The sequence below is a fragment of the Triticum aestivum genome, chromosome 4B (genome assembly GCF_018294505.1).
Source record: "Triticum aestivum cultivar Chinese Spring chromosome 4B, IWGSC CS RefSeq v2.1, whole genome shotgun sequence".
Taxonomy (NCBI): domain Eukaryota; kingdom Viridiplantae; phylum Streptophyta; class Magnoliopsida; order Poales; family Poaceae; genus Triticum; species Triticum aestivum.
In genome coordinates this window covers 546249913-546269150 of record NC_057804.1, presented here as the reverse complement: position 1 = coordinate 546269150, position 19238 = coordinate 546249913, and positions in this window count along the sequence as shown.

Here is a 19238-nt window from a genome sequence, read left to right as displayed (position 1 = left end):
GTAAACTACTCACACTTCATCGGAGAGGCTATGGTGTTGATGTAGAAGCCCTCCATGGTAGATGTCCCCTCCGACGGAGCTCCGGAACAGGCCCCAAGATGGGATCTCGCGGATACAGAAAGTTGCGGCGGTGGAATTAGGTTTTTGGCTCCGTATTTGATCTGACGGGGGTACGTAGGTATATATAGGAGGAAGGAGTATGTCGGTGGAGCAACAGGGGGCCCACGAGGCAGGGGGGCGCGCCCAGGGGGGCGCCCCCCACCCTCGTGACCTCCTCGGTTGTTCCTTGGAGGAGGGTCCAAGTCTCCTGGATCACGTTCGGTGAGAAAATCACGTGCCCGAAGGTTTCATTCCGTTTGGACTCCGTTTGATATTCTGTTTCTTCGAAATACTGAAATAGGCAAAAAAACATCAATTCTGGGCCGGGCCTCCGGTTAATAGGTTAGTCCCAAAAATAATATAAAAGTGGAAAATAAAGCCCAATATAGTCCAAAACAGTAGATAAAGTAGCATGGAGCAATCAAAAATTATAGATACGTTGGAGACGTATCAGTCAACCCCAACCTGACCGAGCCTCAAGCAATGAGCCACGCACCAAGGTGCCGACCGCTAGTGAAGGCGTCCAGGTGGGGGCCGACCAGCCACCCGTTCCTCCGTCGCACGCCATCGACTCCGTCCTCCGGCTCTCCGCCGCCCCGTCTACAGCTGGCGATTCCTCTGCCCAGATGGAGCCGCCTGTCACGCCGGGTGGTGCGGCCGACTCCAGCGTCCAGCCAGAGTCTTCTGCCACACTGTCCAGCGCAGCCCGGCCGGATCCTTCTGCTGCGCCAACCGGCGCCGCCCAGCCGGAGTATTCTGCTGCTCCTTAGGGTTTTATCTGCTTTCTGCTTGCTGCTCTGAACATTTTGTTAAATTCGCACAATTCCACCCGCGGGCTGTAGCCTGCGGGCCGTATATCAAAACTTTGTTTGAATGCCTGCCGGAGGCCTTTATCCATGTAAATACTCTATCATTGCTTATGCTTGTTGTGCCGACCTCCAGCTTTTCTTTCCTTTTTCTCCTTGGTTTTTTCCTTTGCCGCCCTCCCTTGGCTATGCTCTTACCAGCCGAGCAGCCGCTCTGTGGACTATGGCTGGGTTGAGTACTTTAGCTATTTGTGGGAGGGCTAGTACTTAGCCATTCGAAATGTTTGGTAATGAAAGCGGAGGCTATCCGTTCGACTGCCGAGAAGCCGGACGACTAGGTGCGATGCCGCCCTCTACTATATGCGTTTTCTTCCTTAGTCGTTTTTTCGTGTGGGGCACTATTTTGCAACCTTTACCCGCCACTCAGTCGCTCTACGAGCTGTGGCTTCTGACAATGGAAGTTTTTGGTGCCGGCACACTACTTGTTCGGCTGCAGGAGGCGGCATATTGTAGAAGGCGGCGAGGCTCCGGGGCGACTGGTCGAACCCGGTGCCATGCGGAATAAATAAACTACACCTTCTTATAGGCATAACACTTATCATATATATAAAAGAGGGCAGTCCTCGAGCTTTCCTCGGAGGACCCAGAGTCTTTATACATAGTACAAAAGGTAGCATGATGCATACTGCTTTTAACTGTAAACCTTCGGAGGAGGTTTGCGTTCCATGGCCTCTCCGTCTCTTTGCCCGAGTCATCTTTCTTGCGCGCTCGGGGCTTCTGGGCATCAATCAGATAGTAGGCATCATTGCCCAACACCTTACTGATGATGAAAGGGCCTTCCCAAGGTGCCGAGAGCTTGTGCTGTCCGGCTGTTCGCTGGATCAGCCGGAGCACAAGGTCTCCCTCCAGGAAGGATCTTGGCTTCACCTTGCGGTTGTAGTATCGGCGTAGGCTCTGCTGGTAGATGGCCGATCGGCTGAGTGCCAGCAGCCGGCCTTCCTCCAGCAAGTCGATGTCGTCTTCTCGCGCCTCCTTGGCGTCCACCTCGGTGTACATGGTGAATCTTGGGGAGTCGAATTCAATGTCTGTCGGGATGACGGCTTCGGCACCGTAGACGAGGAAGAAGGGCGTGAAGCTGGTTGACTTGTTCGGAGTTGTGCGCAAGCTCCAGAGGACGGCTGGCAGCTCATCGAGCCAGTAGCCGGCCGAACGCTCCAGAGGCTCGACCAGTCGAGGCTTGAGGCCGGACAGAATGAGGCTGTTTGCACGCTCTACTTGGCCATTTGACTGTGGGTGGGCGACGGACGCTAAGTCCAGGTGGATGCCCCGTGTTGCACAGCAACGAACCAGAGCTCCTTTGGCGAAGTTGGTGCCGTTGTCAGTGATGATACTGTGTGGTATGCCGTATCGCGTGGTGATGTCGGCGATGAAGGTCACAGCAGTCGGCCCATTCAGCTTCTTGATTGGTTTTGCCTCTATCCACTTGGTGAACTTGTCCACAGCAACAAGTAAGTGAGTCATACCACCGCGGGCCATTTTGAATGGTCCTACCATATCCAGCCCCCAAACAGCAAAGGGCCAGACTATGGGAATGTTCTTGAGTGCAGAAGCCGGCAGGTGTGGCTTGGAACGGAACATCTGACACCCTTGACACTTCCGAACTAGCTCTTTGGCCTCTTCTAGGGCAGTCGGCCAGAAGAACCCATGGCGGAAAGCCTTGGCCACAAGTGATCTTGAAGCCGTGTGGTGGCCGCACTCGCCTTGGTGGATATCCCTGAGTATTGCTTGGCCTTGGTCCGACTCCACACAACACTGATAAACCCCTGTGACACTTTGTCGCACCAGCTCTCTGTTGACTATGGTGTAGGCTGCTGCTCGCCTTTGGACTTGTCGGGCTGAGATCTCATTAGTCGACAGCTCTTTATTCACCAAGAACTTGAGGATTGGCTGAGCCCATGAAGGCGCCGCAATTTCTTCGACTGACACTACTGCAACTTGTATGAGGGTGGTTGGGCCGGGAGGCGGCGGGTTGGCAGCTGCTTCCGCCTGCTGTATTGAAGAAGTCCCTGGGCCGACTGCTGAAGTCCCAGGGCTGACTGCCGAAGTCCCCGGGCCGGGTGCGGCTGCAGCAGTCCCCGGGCCGCCTGTCGAAATCCCTGTGCCGGCCTCTGGGACCATCAAGTCGGATCTGACTGCTTCGGGAAGGGCCGGCACAAAGATGGAGTCTGAATCAGGAGACGGCTTGATAGACGGCTTCAGAAGGCGGCGTAGGGCAACGCCGGCTGGTATTGCTTGTCGGGTGGAGCCGATCCGTGCCAAGGCATCTGCTTGCTCGTTGTCCTTTCTTGGCACATGAAGGAACTCGCACCCATCAAAGTATCCGCTGAGTTGCTGCACGAGGAAGCGGTAGCTTGCCATGTTTGCATCCTTGGCGTCCCAGTCGCCTGATGACTGCTGGACCACCAAGTCGGAGTCACCATAGCACAGGATCCGACAGATGCGTTGTTGGAGGCGGCGAAGTGGACTTGCAGCACGTATTTGAGCTTGTCGCCGTTGGGAGAGGTGAGGACGACACCGGCTCCCAGACCAGTGTGCATTTTTGAACCATCAAAATGCATCCACCAATGAGTGGAGTCTAGTGCAGGCGGCAAATACTGGGTCTCGGCCCAGTCGACGAGGAAGTCGGCCAGCACTTGTGACTTGATGGCGGTGCGAGGCTGGTAGTAGATGGTGTAAGGAGCCAGATCAATAGCCCACTTGGCCACTCGGCCAGAGGCATCTCGGCTCCCAATGATCTCAGCAAGCGGAGCCGTGCAGACGCGGTTATTGGGTGCTCTTGAAAGTAAGGCTTCAGCTTCTTGGCGGCAAAATGCACGCCGTAACACATCTTCTGGTAGTGTGGGTAGTTTTGCTTGGAGGCGGACAGTACTTCGCTCAAGTAATACACCGGTCTCTGGACCAGCAATGCTCTATCCTTCTCCTTGTGCTCTACCACCATGACTATGCTGACAACCCGACTGGTGGCTGCAATGTAGAGGAGCATGTGGGCTCCTTCTCAGTCGGAGCCGCCAGGATAGGTGGGGTTGCCAACATATTTTTGAGTTGGAGAAATGCCTCGTCCGCCTTGTCGTTCCACTCGAAAAAAGTGGTCTTCTTCATGAGTTGGTACAAGGGAAGGGCCTTCTCGCCCAACCGGCTGATGAAACGGCTGACTGACGCCAAGCAGCCGGTGAATTTCTGCATGTCCAGCAGTCGGGTGGGTACTTTCATCATCTCAATTGCCTTGATCTTCACAGGGTTGCACTCTATGCCGCGCTCTGAGACTAGGAAGCCGAGAAGCTGGCCGGTTGGTACCCCAAAGACGCATTTCTCTGGGTTGAGCTTGATCTGGAATCGGCGCAGGTTCTCAAAGGTTTCCTTGAGATCTTCTAGCAGGGTGCCACGCTTCTCCATCTTCACCACCACATCATCCACATAGACATGGGCATTTCTGCCGAGCTGCTTGAGGAGACACTTCTGCATGCAATGCTGAAAGGTGGCGCCGGCATTGCACAAGCCGAATGTCATCGTCAGGTAGCAGAAGGCTCCAAATGGTGTGACGAAGGTGGTCTTCAGTCTATCGGCCGGGTTTAGCTTTATCTGGTGGTAACCTGAGTATGCATCCAAGAAACTCAGCAGCTCGCATCCGGCTGTGGAGTCTATCACTTGGTCAATTCTTGGTAGAGCAAACGGATCTTTGGGGCAGGCCTTGTTGAGGCTTGTATAGTCAATGCACATACGTCACTGCTTGTTCTTCTTTAGCACTAGGACTGGGTTGGCTAGCCATTCTGGAAAAAACACCTCCATGATAAATCTGGCTGCCAGAAGCCGGGCTATCTCTTCTCCAACAAAACTCCTCTTCTCCTCTGATAGGCGGCGCAAGAGCTGCCTGACCGGTTTGACGTCAGGTCGGACATGTAACTTGTTCTCGGCGAAATCCGTCGGAACACCCGGCATGTCTTTAGGAGACCATGCAAAGATGTCCCGATTCTCACGGAGGAAATCGACGAGCTCGCTTTCCTATTTTCTGTCTAGGTTCATACCTACGACAGCGTGCCTCTCCGGGTGCTCCGGGTCCAAGAGTATCTTCTTTGTTTCCTTTGCTGGCTTGAACGAGCCCTCTACATCCGACTCCTTGGGGGTGGGTGACATTTCCGGTTGCTTGCCTGCCATCGCCACCACCCACTCTAAGAGTCTCTTCTCGGCTGCAATCACGAGGGACTCGGCCAGCCGGCTACTGTCTGCGGCGCAGGCGGCCGACTTCTTGTAGTCTCCGACTACAGTTAGGATTCCCTTGGTACTTGGGATCTTCATCTTGAGGTAGGCGTAGTGTGGGACCGCCATGAAGTTGGCCAGGGCAGGCCGGCCAAGCAGCGCATGGTAAGGGCTCTCCAGGTCCACCACCTCAAACCAAACTGGCTCTCGGCGGAAATGATTATTGTCTCCAAAGAGAACATCGATTTGAGTCTTGCCGATTGGTGAGCAGGAAAGGCCAGGGACTATGCCATGGAATACAGTCCGATTGGGGAGGAGCTGCTTCTGTTTGATTCCCAGCTTCTCCATTGTGTCACGGTACAGGATGTTAATGCTGCTGCCGCAGTCTATCAAGACCCTGGAGAAGTGAGTCGCCCGCCTTTGTGTTGCAAGGGTCGCATCTAGGACTAAGGCATAGGAACCGGGGGACGACATCACTTCCAGGTGGTCTGCCTTGCTCCAACTGATGGGCTTTTCTGACCAGTGCATGAACTTTGTGGTGCTCGAGGCCACTGCATGCACCTCTTGCTGTTGTTGCCGTCTGTTGTGCCTATCATCGGCCACACTGGTGAACACAACATAGGCTCCATGCTCTGCGGGATACTCATCTTGAATGGTGCCGACTGGTCGGGCCGTCGGCTGCTGGGGCGGAGGAGGCGCGGACCGGCAGGCGGAGGAGGTAGGAGGTCATCTCCCTTAGCAATCCTGGTGAGCCAGTGACACTTCCGCGTTGTATGATTGGACGGCTTCGCGCCACTGTGGAACTTGCAGGGGGCGTCAAGGGTCTGCTCGTACAAGAAGGCGGGCATCCAATTGGGCTTGCCGCCCTTCTGATGCTTGGGCGCCGGCTGTCCCTCTGGCTGCTGATCCTCGACTGTCGCCACCTGCCGGTTGTTGGAAGCCGATTGGGTGGCTTCCTCTTGTTGTCGTTCGGGGGCTGCCTCCGACTGGTCTCACCAGCTGGAGTCCGAGGTGCTTGACGCGCTACCTTGCCGGATGCATCAACTAAGATCTCTGCCTTCATGGAGGAGTCGGCTGTGGCGTGCTTGTCGGTGATGATCAGCAGCTCGTCGAGGGTCTCGGGTTGGTCGCAGAGGAGTCGATGCTTGAGGAGGGTGCCCTCTCGGCACTCGGCGGTGAAGTACTCGATGGCCTACACCTCGTGCACGCCTAGCTCGGTCCAGCGTGTGAGGTAGTCGCGAGTCAACTCCGTGGGCCCTTGGACGCTCAAGGAGAGCTGTCGAGGCTTGGGAGCCCGCTTATAGGTGTTGGTGAAGTTGCAGATGAAGACCTCAGTGAAATCAACCCAGCTGTTAATGCTGCGGGGCTTCAGGCTGTTGAGCCACGTCCGGGCAGTGCCCTGAAGCATGAGCGGGACGTATCTCACAGCAACGCGCTTGTTGCCGTTTGCTATACTGACGACCGTGGAGTAATTGACCAGCCAGTCCTCCGGCTTCACGGAGCCGGTGTACTTGGGCGTGTCTCGTGGGAGGGTGAACCCTTTGGGGAAGGGCTCATCTCGGATTCAGGGGCCAAAATAGGGCGGGCCCAGCGCATCTTCTTCTTCAAGTGCCAGGGATCGGTTGAGACGATCGATCCGATGGCGGGCATTGTTCTCTCCGACTCCCTCTCAGCGGCCAAGGCGGTCGCTGAGTGTCGGATGCGTGACAGGAGGCGGAGTGGGGTATCTCGCTCCACGAGGCGGGGGAGGCGGCTGGTCGCCTCGCCGCTCTACTGCACGAGGGCGGCCGTCCTCATCCTGCTCGATGGAGAGGCACGTCCGGCTGCGCCTGGCAGCCGGCTCGTTGCCCTTTCCTCCGCGGGCGCCACCGGTCGGCGCCCAGGATGTCGCCCCATGATCGTGGCGTGGGGGCGGCTCGTTATTTCGTCGGGCTGGGACTTCAGCGTGGCAGGCGGCCTCGTGCTACGTTGCAGCCTCTTCTAGGAGTTGTTGGACACGCTCCGTCATGTGGCGGTGCTCGTCGCTGTCGTATTTGTCCAGCTCATCCGTCACCGCCTGGGCGGCCCGGATGTTCTCTGCATGTGTGGCGTAGACGGGGCGCTCTGCCCCGAACATGCTGGCGATGGTCGCACCATGCTGCCTAACCGTGCCGAGGCGGCTAGGCCCCTCAGGAGCCGGCGTGCCGCCTACGCCCCGGTCCATCTCGCGTCGGTAGGCGTCTGAAAGCTGGCGCATACTGGCCAGGCGGCCAGCACTTTCGAGAAGCTGGAGGCAGCGTGCCTCCAGCGCCTCAGCATCCGCGCCCTTGGGAATGGGCGCCGTGAGGTCGCGCAGAGCTGCGTCGAGGGGATCTTGAGCATGCTCGTCTGAGTGTTCTCCACTGTTGATGACGAGCACCTCCGTGATGGTGCTCCTGCCGCGGTGCTCACGAGGAGGCTGCTCGTCATAGACCACCATGTTGGTGGGGAACGCGTCGAGCGACGCCGTGTCGGAGTCGACGATCATCGGATCAGTGGAGCCGACGGACTCCAGGTCTGCAGCAGGCTCGCTGGCGACATGGAGCTGGTCGAGGAGGCTGATGAGGCGGCTCTTAGGGCAGCTAGTGCCCGCGTCGGAGGCCGGCTAGTCGGAGAGGTCGATCTCGCCGACAAGTTCGGTGAGGCAGCTCACCGCGCAGGCGATCTCTGCGCCGTGCAGCGCGTCAGAGCTGACGCCGTCGGGCGTGCTGGGCTGGCTTTGCTCGCCAGGAAGGAACAGGGTTCCCGTCCAGAGCAGATCTCCGAGAGACGGTGCACCTAGCCCCATGGTGGGCACCAAATGTCGGGGGTTGGGTACGACATATGCCAACGGATGGCTTATCATGGTGGGGGCGAGTAGAATGGCGTCGGTGCCTGGAAGTGGGATAAGACGTAGACACGTACGCCGACGAACTTTACCCAGGTTGGGGGCTCTCCGTGGAGATAATACCCTTCTTCTGCTCTGCGGGGTCTCCGCATGATCACTAAGGCACTAGTGCTAAAAGTTGCTCCTTGAGCTGTGTCTAGAGGTAGGAGAAGGCGAGGCTAGCTCTTCCCTGCCCTAGGTAAATGGCTAGTTCTATCAGGGTTGGAACCCTTTGCATGGGTGGCCTGGGGGTTTACATAGGCCTACCCCCCAAAGGTACAATGGTAATCCGTCCGGGTGCTGGGCCCGACTGTCAGTGTCTCCAGCCTCCGGCTTCTCCGCCGACCATTGGGACCCGCCGCCTGGTGGGCCCCGCCGACTGGTTGGTGGCTGCTTACTGTAGACGTGTCGTTGATGACGGGGGCTTGGTCATCTTAGCGTGGCTACAGTCCCGCCGCCTGGCGGGAGGCCACTTTAGCCACACCTGGTCTTGTCAGCTTAATGGCATGCTTGCCTAGGGGCAAGGGACAGCCGCCTGCTGGAGGCCGGCCCCTCCCGAATCCGCCTGGTTGATCTTCCGCCGTCTTCTACGGGGTCGCTGCCCGATAGGGCCCGCCACCGGCAGGCCGTACTGACAGGCTGTTGTGAGGAACAGGACTCCATCTGCTCGGAGCAACCTCAGGGGAGACATGGCACAGTGCCCCGTCGTGCGGAGATCTCTGCCTGTACGGAGCACTGTAGCCACTCCTGTCCCAAGCATGGGAGGTGACGTGCTTTACTGTAGCCATGCTCTGTCTTGTACTCTTGATGGGGGCTCGGCCGCACCGGAGTCGCGAGGTAGCCGCATGCCTGATGCCGCCCTCCCTGGAGGCCGGCCAATAGGAGTCGGTCACTTGGAGCACCATAGGCTTGGGTCAGCCGCCCTCTGGCAGCCGGCCGTTGAGCCAGCCGGCTCCCTGAGGGCTGAGCTTCTGCTCGGGGTCCAGCTAGGCGGAGCTTGCCCAAAGTTTTGATAAATCCAGGGACTCGGGTGAGCCTACCCGTGGCCCATTACTCCGACAATCATCATAACAAGAAAATAAAGTTTCTACGATATGATCGTGGAGAAGAATATTTGAGTTACGGTTTGGGCTTCATATAAAACAGGAATAGTTTCACAGCTCACACCACCTGGAACACCACAGCGTAGTGGTGTGTCCGAACGTTGTAACCGCACTTTATTGGATATGGTGCGATCTATGATGTTTCTTACCGATTTACCAATATCGTTTTGGGGATATGCATTAGAGACAGCTGCATTCACACCATCAAAAATCCGTTGAGACGACGCCTTATGAACTATGGTTTGGTAAGAAACAAAAGTTGTCATTTCTTAAAGTTTGGGGATGCGGTGCTTATGTGAAAAAGTTTCAACCCAATAATCTCAAACCTAAATCGGAGAAGTGTGTCTTCATAGAATACCGAAAAGGAAACTGTTGGGTACACCTTCTATCACACATCCAAAGGCAAGATATTCGTTGCTAAGAATGGATCCTTTCTAGATAAGGAGTTTCTCTCGAAAGGAGTGGGAGGAAAGTAGAACTTGATGAGGTAATTGTACCTTCTGCCGAATTGGAAAGTAGTTCATCACAGAAATCAGTTCCAGTGATTCCTACACCCAATGAGTGAGGAAGCTAATGATGATGATCATGAAACTTCAGATCAAGTTACTACAGAACTGTTGGAAATATGCCCTAGAGGCAATAATAAAAGTGTTATTATTATATTTCTTTGTTCATGATAATAGTCTTTTATTCATGCTATAACTGTATTATCCGGAAATCGTAATACACGTGTGAATACATAGACCACAATATGTCCCTAGTGAGCCTCTAGTTGACTAGCTCGTTGTGATCAACAGATAGTCATGGTTTCCTGGCTATGGACATTGGATGTCGTTGATAACGGGATCACATCATTAGGAGAATGATGTGATGGACAAGACCCAATCCTAAGCCTAGCACAAAGATCGTGTAGTTCGTATGCTAAAGCTTTTCTAATGTCAAGTATCTTTTCCTTAGACCATGAGATTGTGCAACTCCCGGATACCGTAGGAATGCTTTGGGTGTACCAAACGTCACAACATAACTGGGTGGCTATAAAGGTGCATTACAGGTATCTCCGAAAGTGTCTGTTGGGTTGGCACGAATCGAGACTGGGATTTGTCACTCCGTGTAAACGGAGAGGTATCTCTGGGCCCACTCGATAGGACATCATCAGAATGTGCACAATGTGACCAAGGGGTTGATCACGGGATGATGTGTTACGGAACGAGTAAAGAGACTTGCCGGTAACGAGATTGAACAAGGTATCGGTATACCGACGATCGAATCTCGGGCAAGTACAATACCGTTAGACAAAGGGAATTGTATACGGGATTGATTGATTCCTTGACATCGTGGTTCGTCCGATGAGATCATCGTGGAACATGTGGGAGCCAACATGGGTATCCAGATCCCGCTGTTGGTTATTGACCGGAGAACGTCTCGGTCATGTCTACATGTCTCCCGAACCCGTAGGGTCTACACACTTAAGGTTCGATGACGCTAGGGTTATAAAGGAAGTTTGTATGTGGTTACCGAATGTTGTTCGGAGTCCCGGATGAGATCCCGGACGTCACGAGGAGTTCCGGAATGGTCCGGAGGTAAAGATTTATATATGGGAAGTCCTATTTTGGCCACCGGAAAATGTTCGGGATTTTTCGGTATTGTACCGGGAAGGTTCTAGAAGGTTCCGGAGTGGGGCCCACCTGCATGGGGGGGCCCACATGAACGTGGGTAGTGGGGGAAAGGCCCCACACCCCTGGTCAAGGCGCACCAAGATCCCCCCTTAGAAGGAATAAGATCATATCCCGAAGGGATAAGATCAAGATCCCTAAAAAGGGTGGATAACAATCGGTGGGGAAGGAAATGATGGGATTTCTTTCCTCCCACCTTGGCCAACGCCCCAATGGACTTGGAGGGCAAGAAACCAGCCCCTCCACCCCTATATATAGTGGGGAGGCGCATGGGAGCTTAACACGAAGTTCTGGCGCAGCCCTCCCCCTCTCCCAAGTCGTCCTCGTCTCCCGCGGTGCTTGGCGAAGCCCTGCAGGATTGCCACGCTCCTCCACCACCACCACGCCGTTGTGCTGCTGTTGGATGGAGTCTTCCTCAACCTCTCCCTCTCTCCTTGCTGGATCAAGGCATGGGAGATGTCACCGGTGCCGTCCGTTCGGCATTAGGATCTCCGGTGATTTGGATCACGACGAGTACGACTCCTTCAAGCCCGTTCTCTTGAACGCTTCCGCTTAGTGATCTACAAGGGTATGTAGATGCACTCTCCTTCCCCTCGTTGTTGGTTTCTCCATAGATAGATCTTGGTGACACGTAGGAAAATTTTGAATTTCTGCTATGTTCCCCAACAGTGGCATCATGAGCTAGGTCTATTGCGTAGATTCTTTGCACGAGTAGAACACAAAGTAGTTGTGGGCGTTGATTTTGTTCAATATGCTTACCGTTACTAGTCCAATCTTGTTTCGACGGTATTGTGGGATGAAGCGGCCCGGACCGACCTTACACATACTCTTACGTGAGACAGGTTCCACCGATTGACATGCACTTGGTGCATAAGGTGGCTAGCGGATGCCAGTCTCTCCCACTTTAGTCGGAACGGATTCGATGAAAAGGGTCCTTATGAAGGGTAAATAGCAATTGGCATATCACGGTGTGGTTTTGCGTAGGTAAGAAACGTTCTTGCTAGAAACCCATAGCAGCCACGTAAAACATGCAAACAACAATTAGAGGACGTCTAACTTGTTTTTGCAGGGTATGCTATGTGATGTGATATGGCCAAGAAGAATGTGATGAATGATATGTGATGTATGAGATTGATCATGTTCTTGTAATAGGATTCACGACTTGCATGTCCATGAGTATGACAACCGGCAGGAGCCATAGGAGTTGTCTTTATTTTTGTATGACCTGCGTGTCATTGAAGAACGCCATGTAAATTACTTTACTTTATTGCTAAATGCGTTAGCCATAGAAGTAGAAGTAGTCGTTGGCGTGACAACTTCATGAAGACACAATGATGGAGATCATGATGATGGAGATCATGGTGTCATGCCGGTGACGATGATGATCATGGAGCCCCGAAGATGGAGATCAAAAGGAGCAAAATGATATTGGCCATATCATGTCACTATTTGATTGCATGTGATGTTTATCATGTTTATGCATCTTGTTTACTTAGGACGACGGTAGTAAATAAGATGATCCCTTACAAAAATTTCAAGAAGTGTTCTCCCCTAACTATGCACCGTTGCTACAGTTCGTCGCTTCTAAGCACCACGTGATGATCGGGTGTGATGGATTCTTACGTTCACATACAACGGGTGTAAGACAGATTTACACATGCAATACACTTAGGGTTAACTTGACGAGCCTAGCATGTACAGACATGGCCTCGGAACACAGAGACCGAAAGGTCGAGCATGAGTCGTATAGTAGATACGATCAACATGAAGATGTTCACCGATGATGACTAGTCCGTCTCACGTGATGATCGGACACGGCCTAGTTGACTCAGATCATGTAATCACTTAGATGACCAGAGGGATGTCTATCTGAGTGGGAGTTCATAAGATGAACTTAATTATCCTGAACATAGTCAAAAGATCTTTGCAAATTATGTCGTAAGCTCGCGCTTTAGTTCCACTGTTTAGATATGTTCCTAGAGAAAATATAGTTGAAAGTTGACAGTAGCGACTATGCGGACAGTAGAAAGCTTATGTCCTTAATGCACCGCTCAGTGTGCTGAACCCCAAACGTCGTCTGTGGATGTTGCGAACATCGGACATACACGTTTTGATAGCTACGTGATAGTTCAGTTAACCGGTTTAGAGTTGAGACACCAAAGACATTTTCGAAACGTCGCGGAACATATGAGATGTTTCGAGGGCTGAAATTGGGATTTCAGGCTCGTGCCCACGTCAAGAGGTATAAGACCTCCGACGATTTTCTTAGCCTGCAAACTAAGGGAGAAAAGCTCAATCGTTGAGCTTGTGCTCAGATTGTCTGAGTGCAACAATCACTTGAATCGAGTGGGAGTTGATCTTCCAGATGAGATAGTGATGTTTCTCCAAAGTCATTGCCACCAAGCTGCAAGAGCTTCGTGATGAACTATAACATATCAGGGATAGATATGATGATCCTTGAGGTATTCGCGATGTTAGACACCGCGAAAGTAGAAATCAAGAAGGAGCATCAATTGTTGATGGTTGGTGAAACCACTAGTTTCAAGAAGGGCAAGGGCAAGAAGGGATACTTCATGAAACGGCAAATCAGCTGCTGCTCTAGTGAAGAAACCCAAGGTTGAACCCAAACCCGAGACTAAGTGCTTCTGTAATAAGGGGAACAGCCACTGGAGCAGAATTACCCTAGATACTTGGTAAATGAGAAGGCTGGCAAGGTCGATAGAAGTATATTGGATATACATTATGTTAATGTGTACTTTACTAGTACTCCTAGTAGCACCAGGGTATTGAGATACCGGTTCGGTTGCTAAGTGTTAGTAACTCGAAATAAAAGAGCTACGGAATAAACGGAGACTAGCTAAGTGAGCTGATGATATGTGTTGGAAGTGTTTCCAAGTTTGATGTGATCGAACATCGCACGCTCCCTCTACCATCAAGATTAGTATTAAACCTGAATAATTGTCATTTGGTGTTTGCGTTGAGCATAGACATGATTGGATTATGTCTATCGCAATACAGTTATTCATTTAAGGAGAATAATGGTTACTCTATTTATGTGAATAATACCTTCAGTGGTCTTGCACCTAAAGGAATGGTTTATTGAATCTCGATCGTAGTGATACACATTTTCATGCCAAAAGATATAAGATAGTAATGATAGTACCACTTACTTGTGGCACTGCCATGTAAGTCATATTGGTATAAAACGCATGAAGAAGCTCCATGTTGATGGATCTTTGGACTCACTCGCTTTTGAAAAGTTTGAGACATGCGAACCATGTCTATTGGTGTATACGCATGAAGAAACTCCATGCAGATGGATCGTTTGGACTCACTTGATTTTGAATCACTTGAGATATGCAAATCATACCACATAGGCAAGATGACTGAAAAGCCTCGGTTTCAGTAAAATGGAACAAGATAGCAACTTGTTGGAAGCAACACATTTTGATGTGTGCAGTCCAATGAGTGCCGAGGCATGCAGTGAATATCGTTATGTTCTTACTTCACAGATGATTCGAGTAGATGTTGAGTATATTTACTTGATGAAACACAAGTCTGAATTATTGAATGGTTGAAGTAATTTCAGAGTGAAGTTTAAGATCTTCGTGACAAGAGGATAGAATGTCTATGATATGATCATAGAGATGAATATCTAAGTTACGAGTTTTGGCACACAATTAAGACATTGTGGAAACTGTTTCACAAGTAATACCGCCTGGAACACCATAGTGTGATGGTGTGTCCGAACATCATAGTTGCACCCTATTGGATATGGTGCGTACCATGATGTCTCTTATCGAATTACCACTATCGTTTATGGGTTAGGCATTAGAGACAACCACATTCACTTTAAATCGGGCACCACGTAATTCCGTCGAGATAACACCGTATGAACTATGGTTTAGAGAAACCTAAGCTGTCATTTCTTAAAGGTTTGGGGCTGCGACGCTTATGTGAAAAAGTTTCAGGTTGATAAGCTCGAACCCAAAGCGGATAAAATGCATCTTCATAGGACACCCAAAACAGTTGGGTATACCTCCTAATTCAGATCCGAAAGCAATAGGGATTGTTTCTTGAATCGGGTCCTTTCTCAAGGAAAGGTTTGTCTCGAAAATTGAGTGGGAGGATGGTGGAGACTTGATGAGGTTATTGAACCGTCACTTCAACAAGTATGTAGCAGGGCACAGGAAGTTGTTCCTGTGACTCCTACACCAATTGAAGTAGAAGCTTATGATAGTGATCATGAAGTTTTTGGATCAAGTCAATACCGTACCTCGTAGGGTGACAAGGATGCGTACTACTTTAGAGTGGTACAGTAATCCTGTCTTGAAGGTCATGTTGCTAGACAACAATGAACCTACGAGCTATGGAGAAGCGATGGTGGGCCCATATTCCAACAAATGGTTAGAAGCCATGAAATCCGAGATAGGATCCATGTATCAGAACAAAGCATGAACTTTGGTGGACTTGCCCGATGATCGGCAAGCCATTGAGATAAATGGATCTTTAAGAAGAAGACGGACGTGGACGGTAATGTCACCGTCTATGAAGCTCGACTTGTGGCGAAGAGTTTTTCACAAGTTCAAGGAGTTGACTACGATGAGATTTTCTCATCCTAGCGATGCTTAAGTCCGTCGGAATCATGTTAGCATTAGCTGCATTTATGAAATCTGGCAGATGGATGTCAAAACGAGTTTCCTTACCAGTTTCGTAAGGAAAGGTTGTATGTGATACAATCAGAAAGGTTTTGTCGATCCTAAGGATGCTAAAAGGTATGCTAGCTCCAGCGATCCTTCTAAGGACTGGAGTAAGCATCTCGGAGTTGGAATATGTACTTTGATAAGATGATCAAAGATTTTGGGTTTATACAAATTTATGAGAAACTTGTGTTTCCAAAGAAGTGAGTGGGAGCACTATAGAATTTCTGATGAGTATATGTTCTTGACATATTGTTGATCAGAAATGATGTAGAATTTCTAGAAAGCATATAGGGTTATTTGAAAAGTGTTTTTAATAGAAAACCTAGATTAAGCTACTTGAACATTGAGCATCAAGATCTATGAGGATAGATCAAAAATGCTTAATGATACTTTCAAATGAGCATATACCTTGACATGATCTTGAAGGTGTTCAAGATGGATCAGTCAAAGAAGGAGTTCTTGCCTGAGTTGTAAGGTATGAAGTTAAGACTTGAAGCTCGACCACGACAGAAAAGAGAGAAAGGACGAAGGTCGTCCCCTATGCTTTAGACGTAGGATCTACAGTATGCTATGCTAAGTACCGCACCTGATGTGTGCTTTGCCATGAGTTAGTCAAGGGGTACAAGAATGATCCAGGAATGGATCATTGGACAGCGGTCAAAATCGTCCTTGAAGTAAATAAGGACATGTTTCTCGATTATGGAGGTGATAAAGAGTTCGGCGTAAAGGGTTACGTCGATGCAAACTTTAACACCTATCCGAATGACTCTGAGTAGCAAACCGGATACGTATAGTGGAGCAACCATTTGGAATAGCTCCAAGTGGAGCGTGGAAGCAACATTTACAATATGACATAGAGAATTGCGAAGTACATACGGATCTGAATGTTGCAGATCTGTTGACTAAAACCTCTCTCACAAGCAGAACATGATCAAACCCCAGAACTCATTGAGTCTTAATCACATGATGATGTGAACTAGTTTAATGACACTAGTAAACTCTTTGGATGTTGGTCACATGGTGATGTGACCTGTCAGTGTTAATCACATGGTGATGTGAACTAGATTATTGACTCTAGTGCAAGTGGGAGACTGTTGGAAATATGCCCTAGAGGCAATAATAAAAGTGATATTATTATATTTCTTTGTTCATGATAATAGTCTTTTATTCATGCTATAACTGTATTATCCGGAAATCGTAATACACGTGTGAATACATAGACCACTATATGTCCCTAGTGAGCCTCTAGTTGACTAGCTCGTTGTGATCAACAGATAGTCATGGTTTCCTGGCTATGGACATTGGATGTCGTTGATAATGGGATCACATCATTAGGAGAATGATGTGATGGACAAGACCCAATCCTAAGCCTAGCACAAAGATCGTGTAGTTCGTATGCTAAAGCTTTTCTAATGTCAAGTATCTTTTCCTTAGACCATGAGATTGTGCAACTCCCGGATACCGTAGGAATGCTTTGGGTGTACCAAACATCACAACGTAACTGGGTGGCTATAAAGGTGCATTACAGGTATCTCCGAAAGTGTCTGTTGGGTTGGCACGAATCGAGACTGGGATTTGTCACTCCGTGTAAACGGAGAGGTATCTCCAGGCCCACTCGGTAGGACATCATCAGAATGTGCACAATGTGACCAAGGGGTTGATCACGGGATGATGTGTTATGGAACGAGTAAAGAGACTTGCCGGTAACGAGATTGAACAAGGTATCGGTATACCGACGATCGAATCTCGGGCAAGTACAATACCGTTAGACAAAGGGAATTGTATACGGGATTGATTGAGTCCTTGACATCGTGGTTCATCCGATGAGATCATCGTGGAACATGTGGGAGCCAACATGGGTATCCAGATCCCGCTGTTGGTTATTGACCGGAGAACGTCTCGGTCATGTCTACATGTCTCCCGAACCTGTAGGGTCTACACACTTAAGGTTCGATGACGCTAGGGTTATAAAGGAAGTTTGTATGTGGTTACCGAATGTTGTTCGGAGTCCCGGATGAGATCCCGGACGTCACGAGGAGTTCCGGAATGGTCCGGAGGTAAAGATTTATATATGGGAAGTCCTATTTTGGCCACCGGAAAATGTTCGGGATTTTTCGGTATTGTACCGGGAAGGTTCTAGAAGGTTCCGGAGTGGGGCCCACCTGCATGGGGGGGGGGCACATGAACGTGGGTAGTGGGGGCAAGGCCCCACACCCCTGGTCAAGGCGCACCAAGATCCCCCCTTAGAAGGAATAAGATCATATCCCGAAGGGATAAGATCAAGATCCCTAAAAAGGGGGGATAACAATCGGTGGGGAAGGAAATGATGGGATTTCTTTCCTCCCACCTTGGCCAACGCCCCAATGGACTTGGAGGGCAAGAAACCAGCCCCTCCACCCCTATATATAGTGGGGAGGCACATGGGAGCTTAACACGAAGTTCTGGCGCAGCCCTCCCCCTCTCCCAAGTCGTCCTCCTCTCCCGCGGTGCTTGGCGAAGCCCTGCAGGATTGCCACGCTCCTCCACCACCACCACACCATTGTGCTGCTGTTGGATGGAGTCTTCCTCAACCTCTCCCTCTCTTCTTGATGGATCAAGGCATGGGAGACGTCACCGGGCTGTACGTGTGTTGAACGCGGAGGTGCCGTCCGTTCGGCATTAGGATCTCCGGTGATTTGGATCACGACGAGTACGACTCCTTCAAGCCCGTTCTCTTGAACGCTTCCGCTTAGCGATCTACAAGGGTATGTAGATGCACTCTCCTTCCCCTCGTTTCTGGTTTCTCCATAGATAGATCTTGGTGACACATAGGAAAATTTTGAATTTCTGCTACGTTCCCCAACAAGAACCTTGTAGGTCTTCCAGAGTAAGATTCGCACAAGAGTGGTACGGTAATCTTGTTCCGGAAGTCATGTTACCAGACCATGATGAACCAACAAACTATGAAGAAGTGATGATGAGCCCATATTCCACGAAATGGCTTGAGGCCATGAAATCTGAGATAGGATCCATGTATGAGAACAAAGTATGGACTTTGGTTGACTTGCTTGATGATCAGCAAGCCATGTTAAATAATCGGATCTTCAAGAGGAAGACGGACACTGATAGTAGTGTTACTATCTACAAAGCTCGACTTGTTGCAAAATGTTTTTGACAAGTTCAAGATGTTGAATACGATGAGATTTTCTCACTCGTAACAATGCTTAAGTCTGTCCGAATCATGTTAGCAATTGCCACATTTTATGAAATCTGGCAAATGGATGTCGAAACTGCATTCCTTGAATGGATATTTCTTAAAGAAGTGTTGTATATGATACAACAGAAGGTTTTGTCAATCCTAAAGGTGCTAACAAAATGTGCAAGCTCCAGCGATCCATCAATGGGTTGGTGCAAGCATCTCGGAGTTGGAATATACGCTTTGATGAGTTGATCAAAGCATATGGTTTTATACAGACTTTTGGAAAGGCCTGTATCAAAGAATATACTCTGTAGCATTTCTGATATTATATGTGGACGACATATTGTCGACTGGAAATGATATAGAATTTCTGGATGGCATAAATGGATTCTTAAATAAAAGTTTTTCAATGAAAGACCTCGGTGAAGCTGCTTACATATTGAGCATCAAGATCTATATAGATAGATCAAGACGCTTGATAAGTTTTTTCAATGAGTATATACCTTGACAAGATTTTGAAGTAGTTCAAAATAGAACA